The sequence below is a fragment of the Theobroma umbraticum genome, unplaced genomic scaffold (assembly GCF_002168275.2).
Source record: "Theobroma umbraticum cultivar Fairchild unplaced genomic scaffold, ASM216827v3 scaffold_56.0, whole genome shotgun sequence".
NCBI lineage: Eukaryota > Viridiplantae > Streptophyta > Magnoliopsida > Malvales > Malvaceae > Theobroma > Theobroma umbraticum.
In genome coordinates, this window is record NW_018397256.1 from 3377075 (window position 1) to 3393499 (window position 16425).

The 16425-nt window shown below is 30.5% G+C and overlaps 1 non-coding gene across 1 annotated transcript; it reads right to left on the minus strand.

Moving 5' to 3' along the window:
- Positions 1–12388: 12388 nt before the first annotated feature.
- Positions 12389–12492, minus strand: LOC149527503 (U6 spliceosomal RNA). The gene has a single exon (XR_016350948.1). It is a non-coding gene; the product is annotated as a U6 spliceosomal RNA (small nuclear RNA).
- Between the last annotated feature and the right edge of the window lie 3933 nt (positions 12493–16425).

Consider the following 16425-nt stretch of genomic DNA (forward strand, 5'->3'; position numbering starts at 1 on the left):
AATCTAAAAGAACCTTATAATAATGAAATTAATGAAGATAAAATTTATAGTAATCTAAAGAGATTTGATCTTATGTAATGTTCTCTGTGTGTAACTTGGTATTGAAAGTTAATGAAATTTACCTTTTCTTCAATAGATGTATAGATAGATATAGTAATCTAAAGAGACCTGATTTCTATTATGTTTGAGTTTGGTAAGCTGTAACTTTAGTCTTTTACATACGTAAAGATTTGACTTTTTATTTGAATTTTATAACCAGTTAATTTTGGAGGTGGGTAAAGGGGACAAAATTAAAACTAAACCTATAATTTATCTTTTTCTCCTTTATAAACTGGAATCCTGCCATCTTTTCCTAGGGTAATCCCCTTTTTCTTAAAATATGTTATTTATGAAAAAAAAATCTTAAATTGAACAACATTATAAATCATAACAAAACAAAGATAATTATTGTAAAACATTGACCCTTTTTTAAGGACAACAATGAAAGGATTAAATTAATTAAAAAATAAATAAGTAAATAATTTAAATAATTTAATGGTTGAATTGTCACACTCATGCTTTATGTCAAAGCATAAATTTGACCTTTTAATTTTTAAATATTTTTTAAAAAAGTGTGTATTTGTTTCTTTTTTTTGTATGAAATTGATTGATAGCATAATTTGGATTGGGGATAGAGCACAGGAATTAAATATACTTTTACCTGACCATGGTTGCTAAAAGGTAATTATATGGATCCAAAAAGAAAGCAGAAGAGTTGAATTGGAAATATTGAAGAAAGTTTACTGAGATTACAAAGATGCTCAAATATTAATAAGAGAGAATTATGAGAGAAAATCTTTTTCATAAGCTCAGTTCAAAAATATTATTTTTTATAATTTTTATTATTTTTAGTCAATTTTTGACATAATTTGACAACAATGCCCTTTAAACAATTTTAGACAAATTAAAATGGTTTTAGTTTTCCCTATCCCACCATCCATATAAAAATTTCAAAATTAAACCTTGTTTTTTGTCTCTGGTCAAATACTGTCTATCTCGTCATTCAAAAAGTAAAGATGACATCAATCTCTTTCTTATTTTGTTTTATTTTTTTTGATGGTGGATCTTGGAGTTCTTAAGGGCGATGAATAACGATTTTGCTCTTCTATAGTGATTGTAGGCAGCATGATGAATGTGGTAATTGGATGCTTTCTGGTGATGACTTGCGTCGAAACGTGTGTTGCGATGGAGATGCTTGTACTAATGAGTTGGATCGGATTGGTTAAGATGATGGGTTTAGGGAGAAGGAATAGTTAAAGCATGTTTGATGGGTTTTATGGTGGTTTACGATTTTATTGTGTTTGGGATTGGGATGATTGTTAAGCATGTTTGCTGGGGATTTTGATTCTTTTTATGAGATTTTGAATTGAAATTGTTCAGAAAATATTTGTAAAAGGAGTATATTTTGTTTTTACATAAAAAGAGTGAGCAAGGCTCTTCCGATAGGGATATATTTTATCTTACCTTGAAGTGTTAAGGAGTTTTGTAACCCATCTTTTATAAAATGCACAATTTCATAGCTTAGCAAAATAAAAAAATGTTTTAGGTTCTTGAGTTTATTGGTTTATTCATAGAACCCTAAAGTTGAGGAGTTGAAATTGATTAGACTGATTTTTAAGTATTGTAAGATTAGTTTTTAGACATTACGTGACTTAATCATTGCATAACTGATTTTTAGGCATTATGTGATTGGTTTTAGGTATTGCGTGATTGGTTTTTAAGCATTGCGTGACTAATTTTTAAGCAATATTTAAGTCACACAATGCATGATTGTCACGCAATGCCTTACTAACTAGTCACCCAATACTTATCAATTAGTCACGCAATATCATATCAACTAGTCATGCAATATTGAAAAATTAATCACGCTATGCCCTAAGTTAGTCATACAGTATCTAACAATTGGTCACGCAATGTCCAAAGTCAGTCATGCAATGCCTAAAAACTAGTCACATAATGTCCAAAAATCGATTATACAAGGTCTAAAAACCACTAAAACTATTGAATTCCATTTAACAAAATCAACAACTTCAAATGATATACCATATTCCATTTAACAACATAATTAATGAATAGGACCACTTGACAAAGAATAATCAAAGTGTTCAAAGGTTTTTCTTCATATATAAAAAAATCACTCCAAAATGTTTAAAAATGCTCAAAACGCTCAAAGGTTTTCTTTGTGTATAAAAAACTACTTCAAAATGTTCCAAATGTTTAAATGTTTTTCTTTCTAGTAAGGAATACTCCAAAGATGAATAGTCTGACGAGAAAAGCTCAAAGAATATGAGTCGATTTGAGGCGCAGACTTAAACATACTTGACCTGTTAATAGGTTTCAGGATGAGACAGGGAACCAAACATATGGTCAATTTTATTTAGGGTAATTTTGTCCAAATTTTAATATTCTTGACAAAAATAGTTAAAATTATGAAAAAGCCTATTGTCAAAAATGACTTATACATAGAGTTCATTTAAAAAAAAAAACTCCTATTAATAATATCTTTACTTATCTTACTTTGTTGAAACATCGAACAAAGTTTTTTGCCATTTTAATAGGAATAATAATAAAGCAAGTTATGAATGTACTGCCAAACCCTAATAAAAGTTCTTTTCTTTTTATTTTTTAATATAAAACTTGGTCTTTTCTACCTGCAGTTATCGTGAGGAGTGTATATATAATACTTCCATGATCAGAGTCACAAACTAATCAAGTGAGGGAAAATATATATTAACTAACACTGGCCAAGGACCCAACAAATAGCCACCCTGCTTGCTCACTTTTCCTACCATACCACGTGTTTTTAGAATACTACTCATTCCATTTTCCTTTTTTAATTAGTTTATTTTATTAGGTACATGAAAATTTAAATTATATAATTAAAATTACTCTTCGCTCCTTTCATAAATTTCTATTTATAAATCTACACATAATTTTGGTACATTGAACAAAGACTAAAAAATGGTAAACAGAAAAAAAAAAGAAAAGGTTACAAGTGATGCAAACAATATTTAGTATGAATTTTCCTTCTTGTAAAATTACATGTATATGTACAATTCAACAATTCTTTCTGTATATGACATCAATAATAATATATCTGGTAAAAAAAGCAATTAACTAATATACATAAGAAAAATAAGATTTAAATTAAATTAAATCTATATATAGAAAGACTTGAGGTTAATATCTAATATTCTTCAGAGCTTAGAATGAACAAGACATAATACTTTAAAAACTTCTTGAATTATTCAAGAAAGTTTAAATAATTTTTTATTTTTATTACATTTAATTAAATTTTTATATTTTTATATCAAATAAACCCTTATGACTAATTGTAATTAGTTAAAATATCATTTATCATTTTTATACCCATGTGACGCTAACATAGAGTATTGAAACAATACAAGAAAACAAAGTTTTACAAATGAAAAATATTTTGTTGATAAATTTCATCGACAATTATTGACAGATTGTTAACAGAAATATATCCAAAGTATTACCAATGTTATTTACCAACGAATTGTGTTTTGTCGATATTCCATCGACAAAGCAATGGTGCACAATGGATAAATAGCGTGCCAAGATTACCAAGTAATATATTCCGTCGATAACAGAAATACCGACAAAATTTACCTATGAATGCTACAGACGGAACAACCATTTGGCAAAGGTATGAAATTATAGACAGAATTTCTATCAGTAAAGCCTTTGAACTGAGTAGAACCTTTAATGACAGATTTGCCGACAAAATTTACTTTGATAACTTTAATGGTGAGACTATTTTAATGGGTTGTAAGTTTATCAACAAAAATTTCCATCGATAAGGTAAATTAAAATCTTTGTCGTGGGCCTTTTCCCCTCACTTCTCCCTTCTTCCTTCTCCCTTTTCCCTTTTCCTCTCTATCTCCTTGACACTCTATTGCTCGATCATGCCGCCTGACCTAACTGCACCCTCTTAGACGACCGACCTAGCTATACGTCGGTTTGACCAAGCCATCCTGATCATCCAGGTCCCCTTATTTCCTTCATTCTCCTTCTCCTATTCGCCCACCCTCGGCATTGTTCTTGGCTCAAAGTATTCAAAATAGCTGATGTTATCCTCTCTAAGAATTCTCTGAAAAAGTCTTTTAAATAAGCTCAAGTTAACCTAATTTCCAAATTTTCCTATCATATATTTATTTTTAGAAAAAAAGCTCTAGCACCACGGCTCTCACTTTGAGATTGACAGCCCTCAACAATTCTATTTTAAAGTTAGCCAAAAAATTATTTCCAACATCTCAGCTCTCAAGTGTTCTATTTTATTTTGCTTTCCTAATGCAATACTCCCATTTCTACAAGGAATTGTACCACATTCCAATCCTCACTAGGTAAAATGATAAACATCAAAATTGTAGTCCTTCGTCTTAGCGTTTTATTGACCCAAGAATCACTCATTTGGAGTTCTGTAGAAATAGTTATGATGAAAATACCATAATATGTTTAGAAAATTCTACACCAAGCCATCCTTGCTTATTTCACTTACATGAAGCTTTTTACCCTTGAGAACCTTCAAAATAGAAACTAAATTAGTGATTTCTCAAATTAAGGCTTTTGGTACAAAAATGAGCTCAAATTACTAAAATTAAAATAATTCAACAAGCATTAAACTAAATAAAGAAAAATATAAAACTACCAAAAATTAACTTGAAAACACAAGGATTTAGCTATTTTTTATAATCAAAATGTGATAAAACAACTCTATATCATAAAGTTATCGATGTTGCAAAAGATACAGATGGTTCCTTGCCTTTTGCCCCATATCTAAAAATGATGGTACCTAGTTTTATCTTAATACTGCAAAAATCATTCACTTTAATAAAACAATTCTTTATGTTGTTAACAATTGAGATACTATGCTCTGATGTGTTTTTTGTTCTTATTCCTTTTTAATGATTACAGTCTAAGGAAAAATAGTGCCAAGTGACATTCTCGGAGCTTTTTGAATGCACTTTGAAAAGGCACAAGGGTATTAAAGAATTTATGGACAACAGATCCAAGACTGTCTATGTAAGTAATACATGTGTTTATATATATTTTCGATATAGATGTTGCTTACTGATTAAATAATTTAATAATTTTAATTGTTTTTCTATTTGTAAGAATCATACACTTCAGCTTTACCACACAAGTATAGTGAGGAGTCGTCGACCTAGTTGGAGTTTGAGCCTACGCCATGGACTTAGGCCATCAGAGAGGGCCTAATAGTATTCAAACTCACATCTATAGATTTGGCACCTGAGTCCCCGCTTTGAGACTTCTAGCTACAACCACTACATTTGAGTCTGCTTGTGGTCTTGACACTTCACGACCTTCTTCCCTCTTATGTCTAAGCCGAAGGGATATCCACAATTGATTGGTAATGTCAATACCTTGATCACGTCGATGAGCAGAATTAATAACTTTTTGAAGGTCATTACAACGAGGTTTCCACCTTTAGACGCCTTCAGGTCTTCCTCATCATAATAGTCAAGTTTGCTACATCCACCATAAAAGCAACAGTAATAGCCACCCCATCCCCTTAGTGAGCTTTGCATTAGATACTTATTTAGATTATTATCAAATGTTTACATTGAATTCTTTTTATTAATTATGATTTATAGTACATTTTCATATTTTTGATATGCATATATGTTTGCTATATGTTTACTTTATTAATAATAGCATCATATAATAATTTTATTATGAATCAAAGAAAATTTAATTTCTCAAAAAATATCAGAGTTGTAGGTATTATAGACAGAATTCATCCATTATTGACAGAATTCATCAGTTACCAATGCAATTACTGATAGAATTCATCCTTTATCAATAGAGTTTACTCACAATACCGACGAAATACCAACAAATTTGAAGCCATTGTCAATTGGTATTGCTGGTGAGCTTTAAAGTTGACTCTATCGACAATCTATCAGTAAATATTCACAGAATTGTCAACATCATTATTCTGTCGATAATCGCTAATGGATTAAGATCCATCAATAATGTTGTCGACAAAATTCCCTCATTATTAATGACAAACCAAGTGATAGATCTGAGCCTTGGTTGGCAGAATTGCCAATGGAGTATTCGGTTAGTAATTTGCCAATGAAATATTTCATCATCAACGAATTTTCCATTACCAACCACAGTATTTTTGAATGAATACCAACGAAAATTTTTGTCAATATTTTTGTCGGTAATGTAACATATTGACAAAATCTTAACTATTACTGATGAAAGTTTTGTCAATAATGCCCTATTGTTTGCAATGAATATATCACGTGGTTATGTGATAACGCCACATCAACATTCAAAATGACATGTCTATATGGTATATGAGCACTACATAATATAAAATGACCAACAATATTTTGATTAAAGACAATTAATCAATAGTTATTTATAAAGACTTATTTTCTTTAAAAAATATATAAAAATTTAATTAAATATAATAAAAAAATAATAATTTATTTTAGATATTACAGTGAAGAATGAAAGAGATAGAGAAAAAGTAAATTTATTGCTATCAGAGTGGCTCTCTCTTTATATCGAAAACTTGAAAAGCTCATATGTACCTAACCCAATACCTTGGTAATATTCTTGTGTAGTGGAAAGGAAGATGTTGAAGTATGCATTGAAGTTTGGAATGGTTTTGGGACTTCATGTTTAAGAGCTGCTTGTCCATGAAAATTTGAAACGTAAAGACATGTAAATCTGTCATCCCTGTATGATTGCTTTTTTTGCGTCACACCATTTTTAGTGTATTGTCAAATTTAGGTGTGCCAAGCTGAGGCGATGTGATCAAACGCCATGGTCATCGTGTCCACAAAGCCCAGTTTGAAGCCCACGACAAGTACAAGCCGAGGGCATCATGCTCCCTAATATGAATATCCTTCCGCTTCCTTTTTAGTGGGGAATTCTGTTTGGGCATTTTCAATGTGGATAAGTTTAGGCACCATGATTTACACTCAATATCTAATAGTATCTGATGCTTTGTTATTACCATTTATTTTGCAGTTAAATATTATTGCCTCTACCATTTGCATGATGGCTAATATTCCTTCTCAGTTTTATCTCCTTCCGTTCAAACCAGTTTCTTCATCAAGCATATCACCATTGAGATCAGACTTAATAATTGGGATTGCTTGATCAGATACTTTTAAAGAAACCCGAATGACCTTTTGTATACTCAAAAGGAAAACTTGTTTTCTTTTCTCTCCTTAATGAAAAAAAAATACAATACATTTCATCATTTTCGTATCCAATCAAGTATGAACCATTGAAATGAGACCAAAAAATATATATTATATATTTTTTTGGGATCTTGATAGTGTCACGTAACTGAAATAGGAGGTTCTATCAAATGATGAGAGTGGCTACTTCTTCCCACAAGAAGGGGTTCTTGAGCCGTTGGACCAAGTTTGTGGCTCAAAATAGACCATGCACCATTTCTTTTCATAGTGCACCTATGTTGTAATTATGACTTTGCAACTAGTCCTACCCCACAATTCTATCATAACTATCTTTATGAACCGCATCTCGGGCACTTTTACATGTATGTAGTTATAATTAATATAATAAATCCTGATGAATTATAATTTCAAAGAAAAGAGACTTAAGGCACTATGTTTGAAAAAGTTTTTAAATTATTGTAAAAAATTTAAATAACTTTTTATTTTTTTATTACGTTTAATTAATATTTTATATTTTTATTTTGAGACCAAGTAGACCCTTATGATTAGCGATTTACTAATTATCATTAATTAAAATACCACTTATTATTTTAAATTTACATAATGCTGGCATGGTGCTAAGGTAGAAGATAAAAAATATACATAATTATATCAATCATATTACATAAGTATACATTTCATGTCAGCATCTATTATAACATGTGAATATATCATGTCAGTATCATAATAAATGACATTTTTACCAATAACAATTAATTAGTTATTAATTATAATAACTTATTTAGTTCAAAGTAAAAGCACAATGATTTAATTGAATATAATAAAAAATAAAAATTTATTTAATATTTTTAAATAATTTAACAATTTTTTTTAAATATTATATTAAATTTAAATTTAATTTTTAAAATATAAATATATACGTACGTCTCCGATACATTTGATTATGAGCAATATTAGGAGGTATGGTGTCTGGCAAGTCACCTCAGTATATACCTAACATTATCCTGCAACAACTAGCTAGGCATAGGTTATCATGCATTACCAATTGTGGCATCTTAGCTAAATGTCTCATATGATATAAGAGTGAAGGTTTAATGTAAACTTTAAAGCTATTAACTGAACGTGCTTATCTAAAAAGTAACCAAGAAAATCCAAAGAATGAGCAGTGGAACATTTGAGAAATTATTTGGCAAAAGCAATTGGCCAGCACTACTTCCAACTTATGATATATAGTGGCAGTCAACATAGAATATTTTTTAAAAGATGAGATAGTTTACTTGTGATCTGGCCTCATCAGCTAGGATTAGCTTTAATGCACTGTTAGATAAGATCAGCTTTTTACAAATGAATTACAAGCCTTGAATGCGTGCTCATTTAGAAATCTACCCAGTATAAGTACTATTTAAATATATGACTTAAAAGATCATGCTTGGAATCCAAAATTTTTAAATTATTAAGTTAGGGTTCCATTACTATATATAAGTTGCTTTATTACTAGTTTTCTTTTAATGTGAGATTTAGAGATGATTCGATTTATTAGTTTTAAATTGTTAAGAACAAAATGTTGCTAATACGTAAAGATTTATTAAATTCCATGTATCATTTTTAATCACGACTATGGTTCATGTTATGAGTGGTTATTCTATATTTTATGTGGTTAATAGATTACCACCTTTCCACTACCCAAAAATTCTAATTTCATAGTAAAATAACAATCAACTATGATATATGCATAGATACATTACATATATGAATATCCTTGTTTAATAGTACATAATCATGATGAATTGCTTAAGTTGTCAACATATTTGAAGATGCGCATGCCTTCTTGTCCTTGTCGTATCATCTCTCTCTCTCTTTTCAGTCCAAAGGTGCTAAATTCTTTCTTGCCGTTGGAATTGCTTCATCTTGCCATTGGCAAATGATGGGAATATATATATATATATATATAACACTTTGAAAAATAGGTGAAACACATAAGAACGTACGTAACGTTTCATGTCTTGGGACAAATAAATAACAAACCAACTTAAATTTGCTCCACCACCTGGTTGCAAACAAACCAACTTATATTTGCTCCACCACCTGCTTGCATTTATGCGACAAAAAGTACATTTTTGGTATACACTTTTGCAAAAAAACATCTATTTGATTTCTTTCTATATTAAGTTCCCACGTAATTGGAAGTGTCCATTTATATCATCGTATTCATTCATTAATACATAAATATTGTAAGTTTTTTATAAATAAAATTTATAAGTTGATGAATCCTAATTCTTTTTTATTAAATATTTAAAAAATTATATATAATTAAATACGATTAAACGATGTAGTTTCTTCTCAAGAAAGTGAGAGAGGAAGCAGGCTAAATGGTTGCAAAAGAGTGTATCTTGAATCATCATTGAAGCTTTTTGTTCAAAAACAACATGATGGACATGATTGATCTCCTCATTTTCATTGACAAAGATAAAAAATAGTGGTGGCCATGTAGATATCATCACTGGAAACTATGTTAGAAGATCTTTGAGATAGTCTTGACAAAAAGGAAAAATGTGGAGGTTGAGGGACCACCAACATGTCCTAATCGTTATGGTGTTATAAATAGTTTCAATAACCAGAAAGATAGAATTAATGGTGCAATTATCCCTAGAGCTAGTGGGTTGCGCACTCGTGCCTCGTTGCCTAGTCTCTTGCTCATGGAATATTGTGCAATCAAATGGAAAGTCGTTTGCCTAATGCATTGCACCTTTTTTGCTTTGTCTTGCTCTCTATCTCCTTTTAGCCACGTTGCATGTCACTCACTCTCTCTATCTTCAAATTGTATGCAGAGAAACTATATGAATTGGAAAGACTTGGGGCGAGATTGGCTGTGCGTGCTCCACTCCACCTTGTTTGTACAACATATTCATAAGCTTAGTGTCCCGTGACGATGATTGGTGGATGCCTACTTTGCTTATTCTAAATTCATTAGCCTAAAGAGGAAGGATATAATGTGGGAAAGGGGCGGAAAAAGCTTACGACGTTGTGGCCTGTAGGGGAGCCCACTTTTGAATTATCGAGTATATTGGCTACACCCTTTTGCAGAGGCGAAGATTTGCCAAGCAAACACGTTAAGCTAGACTTGGTTTTTTGAGGTAAATCAAAGTGCCATATGTCTAATCACAGTAGCAAAGATGTACTTAGTGGACAATACGTCGGATATCCTCCAACTTGCTCTTGTCCCTAATGCAACAAGACCACAATGGTCCACATCAAATTTGTACTTGGCTTATTGACTGGCAATTATTTCTATTTCTGATTTTTTCTGTTTCTTTTTTAAATTAAGGGAGAAAGGATAAAGGCAAAACAGTGCTATTAAAATTCTAACCTCGAACTCCAACAGAAAAACAAAAAAATAAGTTTGGGACATACACCGCCAAAATATTCAATTAATCCTTACACTTTATAAAAAATTACGAATTTAATTTTTTTATAATAGTTTATATAAATTGAATTCATTTTTTTTGATTAGTTAATTTTAATTTCAATTTTAATACCATTAAATTTTCACTTTTACATATACTTGTTATATGACATTTTGATCATATGGACATGACATTGATTAAGATGATGTGATATATTTTTTTATATGGTATTGATTATGTGTTGATTTGATATTTTCATGATGGTATGGTATTGATTGGATCAACAAGCACTTGCTAATGTGATTACCAATGGGCAAAACCCCACCATGCATTTTAGCAAATGCCACATCAACATTCCTCTTTATGTCAACAAGTGTTATGTCAACATAAACATTAGTATGACAAATGTCAAGTCAGCATATAATTAATGTCACATCATCTCAATCAATATCATATTAATTTAGTCAAAATGTCGTATTAACATATTTGATGGGTTAAGGTTAAAATTAAAATTAACAAATTAGAAGGATATGTACTAAATTCATATTTTTCTTATCAAGTATATAGACTAATTGCATAATTTAACAGGCATAAACTATTGTTATTGTTTGAATTTAAATATGGATAATTTAAATGAGAAAGAAACAGGTAGCACAAGTTCCCTTGACCAAGGGCAGATGGTAGTATAATTTTAGGGCTCCAAAATTTTTAAAATTATTTATTTATTATATTTTTTTCTTTTAATGCCTCTCAAAATAAATTTTTAATTTAATAATTAATACAAATAAAGAATAATTAAATGACTTCACAAACCTCATCAAAACTCTTAAGTTTCGGCGCCTCTTTCTCTCTCTTTCTTTTTCTTTCTCTCTCTTTTTTTTTCTTTCTCTTTTGTCATTTCATTTTTACTTTACTTTTTTTTATATAATTCACGACCAAAGCACACTTCATTCTTCTAAAGGGATTTATAGGCTTGTCAACTTGGACGAAAAAAGATAAAGACTACTCACCATCATTATGTGAAATTAAAGGGAAGTAAAATTTTCTTTTATTTACTTCTTTTTATTTATATTATTAATTGTTTATTTTTTTTCATTTCTATTTTATTTGCTCATATGTTTTAAGTTTCAATAAATTTTCTTTTCCAAATTTCTACGAACCATCAACCATGTTCTTTTTCTTTCTTTTTTGTTATGTGGGTTCTATCATTTACTTGCCATATATTTTTTTTGTTATGTGTATTTTATTTTTTATAATTTTAGTCTTTAAAAATTAAACAATTTTTATGCAATTCTCCAAATTTCATTATTGTATCATTTTTTTTTGTCAACCTTGATTGATAGATTAATTCACCTTGTTTTAACTCTTCTAGTTTCTATACCAACTATAGAGAGAACCTTTTTAGCAATGAAAATTATATAAACATGACTTCGAAACAAAATGAATGATAAGTTTCTTATAGATAATTTAGTTGTTTATATTAAAAAAGACATTACTAACCATTTCAGTAAAGAGTCAATAATTGATAAATTTGAATTCAGGAAACATCGTTGGAAATGATTATTGTAAGTCTTTCTTTTCTTATTTTTTTATTTATATGTTATGTAAACTTATTATCTATTATGAATCTTTTAATTGTTAGATAAATTCAACATATTAGTTTTAAAAATTTTTAGTTTTTATTCTTTTTTGTCTTTAACTCTACCTTTGCCCTTAACCTATATAGACTTGACGATTATTAAGGATCATTTTTTGATTTGTGCGTATCATCCTTATATAGGGGGCCAAGCTAATCTTCTTTGTATAATTTCAATTTTATCGAATGTCCCCGAAGGGACTTGATGATTGTTATGGAATTGTTCCAACAATTCACTATTTTAAGGGCAACAAATGAAAAGAAGAAAAAGAAGAGTGGAAATGTGTGACCAAAGAAGAAGAAAATCCCATTTAAGTGAAAAAGCTTGAAAACAAGTATAATCAATTATTGTGAGTGTGCATAAAGAGATTCCAAATCATTTGAATGGGGCAAACTGATATGCTTATTTAATTCCATTCTCCATTTTCTCTTGTTGAATAACTTCCACACTTTTCAACCTTTTTTATGACATTGTATTCTATTTTAAATTAGTAAATTGCATAGCTTTGGGCTACACAGACAGCTCTGGACTATATCTTTTCAATTGGGGCCAGGCCTAGGCAACGATTGAGTTTCGACCATTTGGGCCAAGTCTAGTCTGGGAAAACTCATAATCTGTTAATACTCACTTAGTCTAAGTATGGCCCTAACCCACTTAATCTGATCTCATTTATGAAGAGCTCTAATATATCGCATTGTCTAAGATTATTATTATTTTATTCCATTGTTATTACATTAGTTCCAAAGATAGATGAGTTTCTACATTTCCATAAAAACCAGCATGCAACTCCAAAAATAATGGTCCATGGAATATTATTCACTTGCAATCTACTTCTACTAAGGTTAAATGAGATCCACTCTACGGTGGTTAATATATGAAATTGCTCAAACTCACCCTGAGGTAATAACCTAGTCCAAATAAACTTGGCCAAAGGACAATCTTTTAATGCATGCATCTCTGATTCATTCTCTAAATGGCATTGTTGACAAGTTGTCTCGTGCGACAGATGTTGAAAAGCTTTTTCCTTATTAGTAAGGAGACATTCTTGAAACACTGAAGTAAAGTCATTTTGATCCTTTGTGGTCCGTTCCATTGCCACTCTAACTTCTACAAGCCAATGTTTGCTTCCCTATTTAAGGTTGATGCCTTTTTTTAACATATTATAGGCTAAAGTTATTATCAAAAAACCTAAAGATGAGACTGCCAACTAAGGTTTATTAAGAAATCACAAAGAAACAAGTGGGAGAGAATTTGATAATAAATTCAATTCATCAGTGGGTAATAAGTTAACTAATTGGCTTAAGTCCCCATCACCATTCCACAATGCAAACTCCTTGGCATTGTTGTGATCCTCGAAAAGCGTTCCCATCATTCTAGCTACCTTTATTAAAGAACGTTTGCTAAGTCAAATACCATGCCAAAATCATGCCAATTAACCATCACCAATTGCCTATTGCATTTGTTTTTTGAGGTTATCCCAAAACTAGCTCACAAAGACCTAAATGGAAAGGCCCCCACTTGATGTACCTTATTTAGAATTAAAGTAAATCCCGTACTATATTTTTATCTCAAAATTTTCACCCATACGCCATCTGGTTTAGTCACCAGATACCAACATATTTTCAATAAAAAAGCATCATTTATTGTACTCAGACAACGAAAACCCAATTCACCTTCTTCCTTAGATTTGAACTGATTTTTCCAGTTCATGAGGTGCATATTTCGATTGTTTAAGTCCCTTCCCCACTAAAAATTTTGATATGAAGCTTCAACTTTTGTTACAGGTATCCATTAGAATAGTTATTGTTTGCATTATATAATATGCTATGGTGGACAAAACAAACTTCACTAAAGTGAGTATACCTGCAAAAGATAACGAAGAAGCCTTCCAAGAGTTTAAACGACTCCACGACCTTTTTCTTCTAGATATCAAAAAAAATGAACACCTTTACATCCATATAGTAAACGAACCCCCAAATACTTTCTAAGATCCTTTGAGTAAGCAAAACCTAAGTTTGCAGTAACTTTTTGATATGATCCAGAAATATTCTTAACAATAAAAGGAAGATTATTTTTATACTAATTCTCCCTCTAAAACAAGCACAAAAGTCATCTAAGATTCCTTTAATTACCTCCATTTGAGACAATAAGCTTCTACAAACAAAATTAAATCATCTGTAAAGAATAAATGCGTGAGGAGGGGGGGAGGGGGTCTTCTTCTACTCAGTTTAATAGGTTTCCATAATCCTTGCAACATTACCGCCCTAATACCATGCACCAAATGTTCCGTACATAAGACAAAGATATATGGTGACAATGGATCACCTTGCCACACACCTTTAGAAAGGACAAAGCCATCTGAGATAGTCCTATTCCAAAGAATTTGGGAACTATAGTAATTCCAATTGTGAATAATAATATCAGTCACCGGTTCAAGGATATGTATTTTCATCAAGGTGCCATGAATGAATCCCATCGAAGACAGTCATATGCCTTCTCAAGATCAATCTTAATCATCGTCCATCCCAATTTCCCTTGTTTTTTCTTGAAATAATGGAACCCTTCTTAAGTAATAATTATATTGTTACTAATATGCCTCCCAAGAATAAAACTAGATTACGTCTCTACCACTAAATAACTCATATAAGGTTTTAATTGATTAGTAATTATCTTCATTAGAACTTTAAAAGCCAAAGGAAGTAAACTAATTGATCAAAACTAAAAAATGAACTTTGGGGGATTAGTTTTGGTATTAACATGATAACGAATCTGCACAACTCATTACCCATATCTACTCCCTCAAAAACATTATGTACATAGTTAATAAGAGTCTTACTTACTATGCACCACTGGAATTGAAAGAACAAAGTTAGAAATCCATTCACACCTATGGCCTTAAAAGGCTTCATCACAAACAAAGCATCATGAATCTTTTTGTCTTCAACTGGTCTAATCATACTACCAATTGCTGTTTAATCAAGATGAGAAAAGGCCCTTCGAATAGGAAATACAAGAAAAATGTTCCCCTCTGAAAAGAATAAATTATTAAAAAAGTTCATAGCTTACACTTTTAACATCTCTTAATCATCACACCAATTTCTTTCATTAGAATGATGGCATAGGATTTTAAGTTTATTTTTTCGTCACATTGTTTTAACATGAAAGTAATGAGTATTGTGGTTCCCCATTTCCACCACTCTACCTTGGATTTCTACATCCAAAAAATTACTTCCTGATTCAGAATTAATTCATATTCTAGATGTAGATTGTATTCAAGTTCCCTCATATTTCTAGATAGACGGACCTCAAATGACTTTTCAACACCTCCAAGCTGTGCCAATTACCTTCTTTTCCTGTAGAAATATTTTCAAAGACAACTTTATTACATTGTTTTACTTTACCTAAAAATCTTGATAAAGCTTCCTAAATACCCAAAGAGTCTTCCCAAGGTTGTTGCATAAAATTATTAAAGTCGGCATGTGTTAATCAAGCTACTGATAATTCTATGATATAGAGTTATTTGATATTAATTTTGATAATAATTTAGCTTAGTTCCTGAATTAATACATAGAAATTAGTAGGTTTTATCTAACTATTTTAAGTTAATTATTCAAGTGAGTCAATCTAATCTTAGTTAATTTTATACTTAAATTGGTGTTAATGTGCTTAAGATAGGTTATTATTGATTTATTTGTGATTTTGTAGGTGTTTATTGAAGGAAGACTTATAATGGAAGAAAGAGAGTGATTTCGAAGTGTATACTTTCATTGCATATGTCTTGATATTTCAATCATAACTCTCTCTAAGAACTCCAAATAAGGTAATTCTTGGACCATTGGAAAGCTAAAAGAAAATGTTACAACTTTCATGTTTACCACTTCGCCCAATTCAGCTTAGAAGGTAGTCTAAAATCTTGTCAAAGTTAAAGTATTACAACGGTCCTAAAGCAATTATAATTTCTACTAATTAAATGGTCGAGGTTGTGGCCTTGGACGAGGTAGGCCCCAGCTCAAGTAGTCTAATAAGGAAATCCTAATTATAATTGACTTTTTTCTTCACATAACTTAACCCAACTTTAAAGTCCTATGAAATCAACTTTTTGGAGAACTTTTGGAGGTAGGAAACATAAGATTT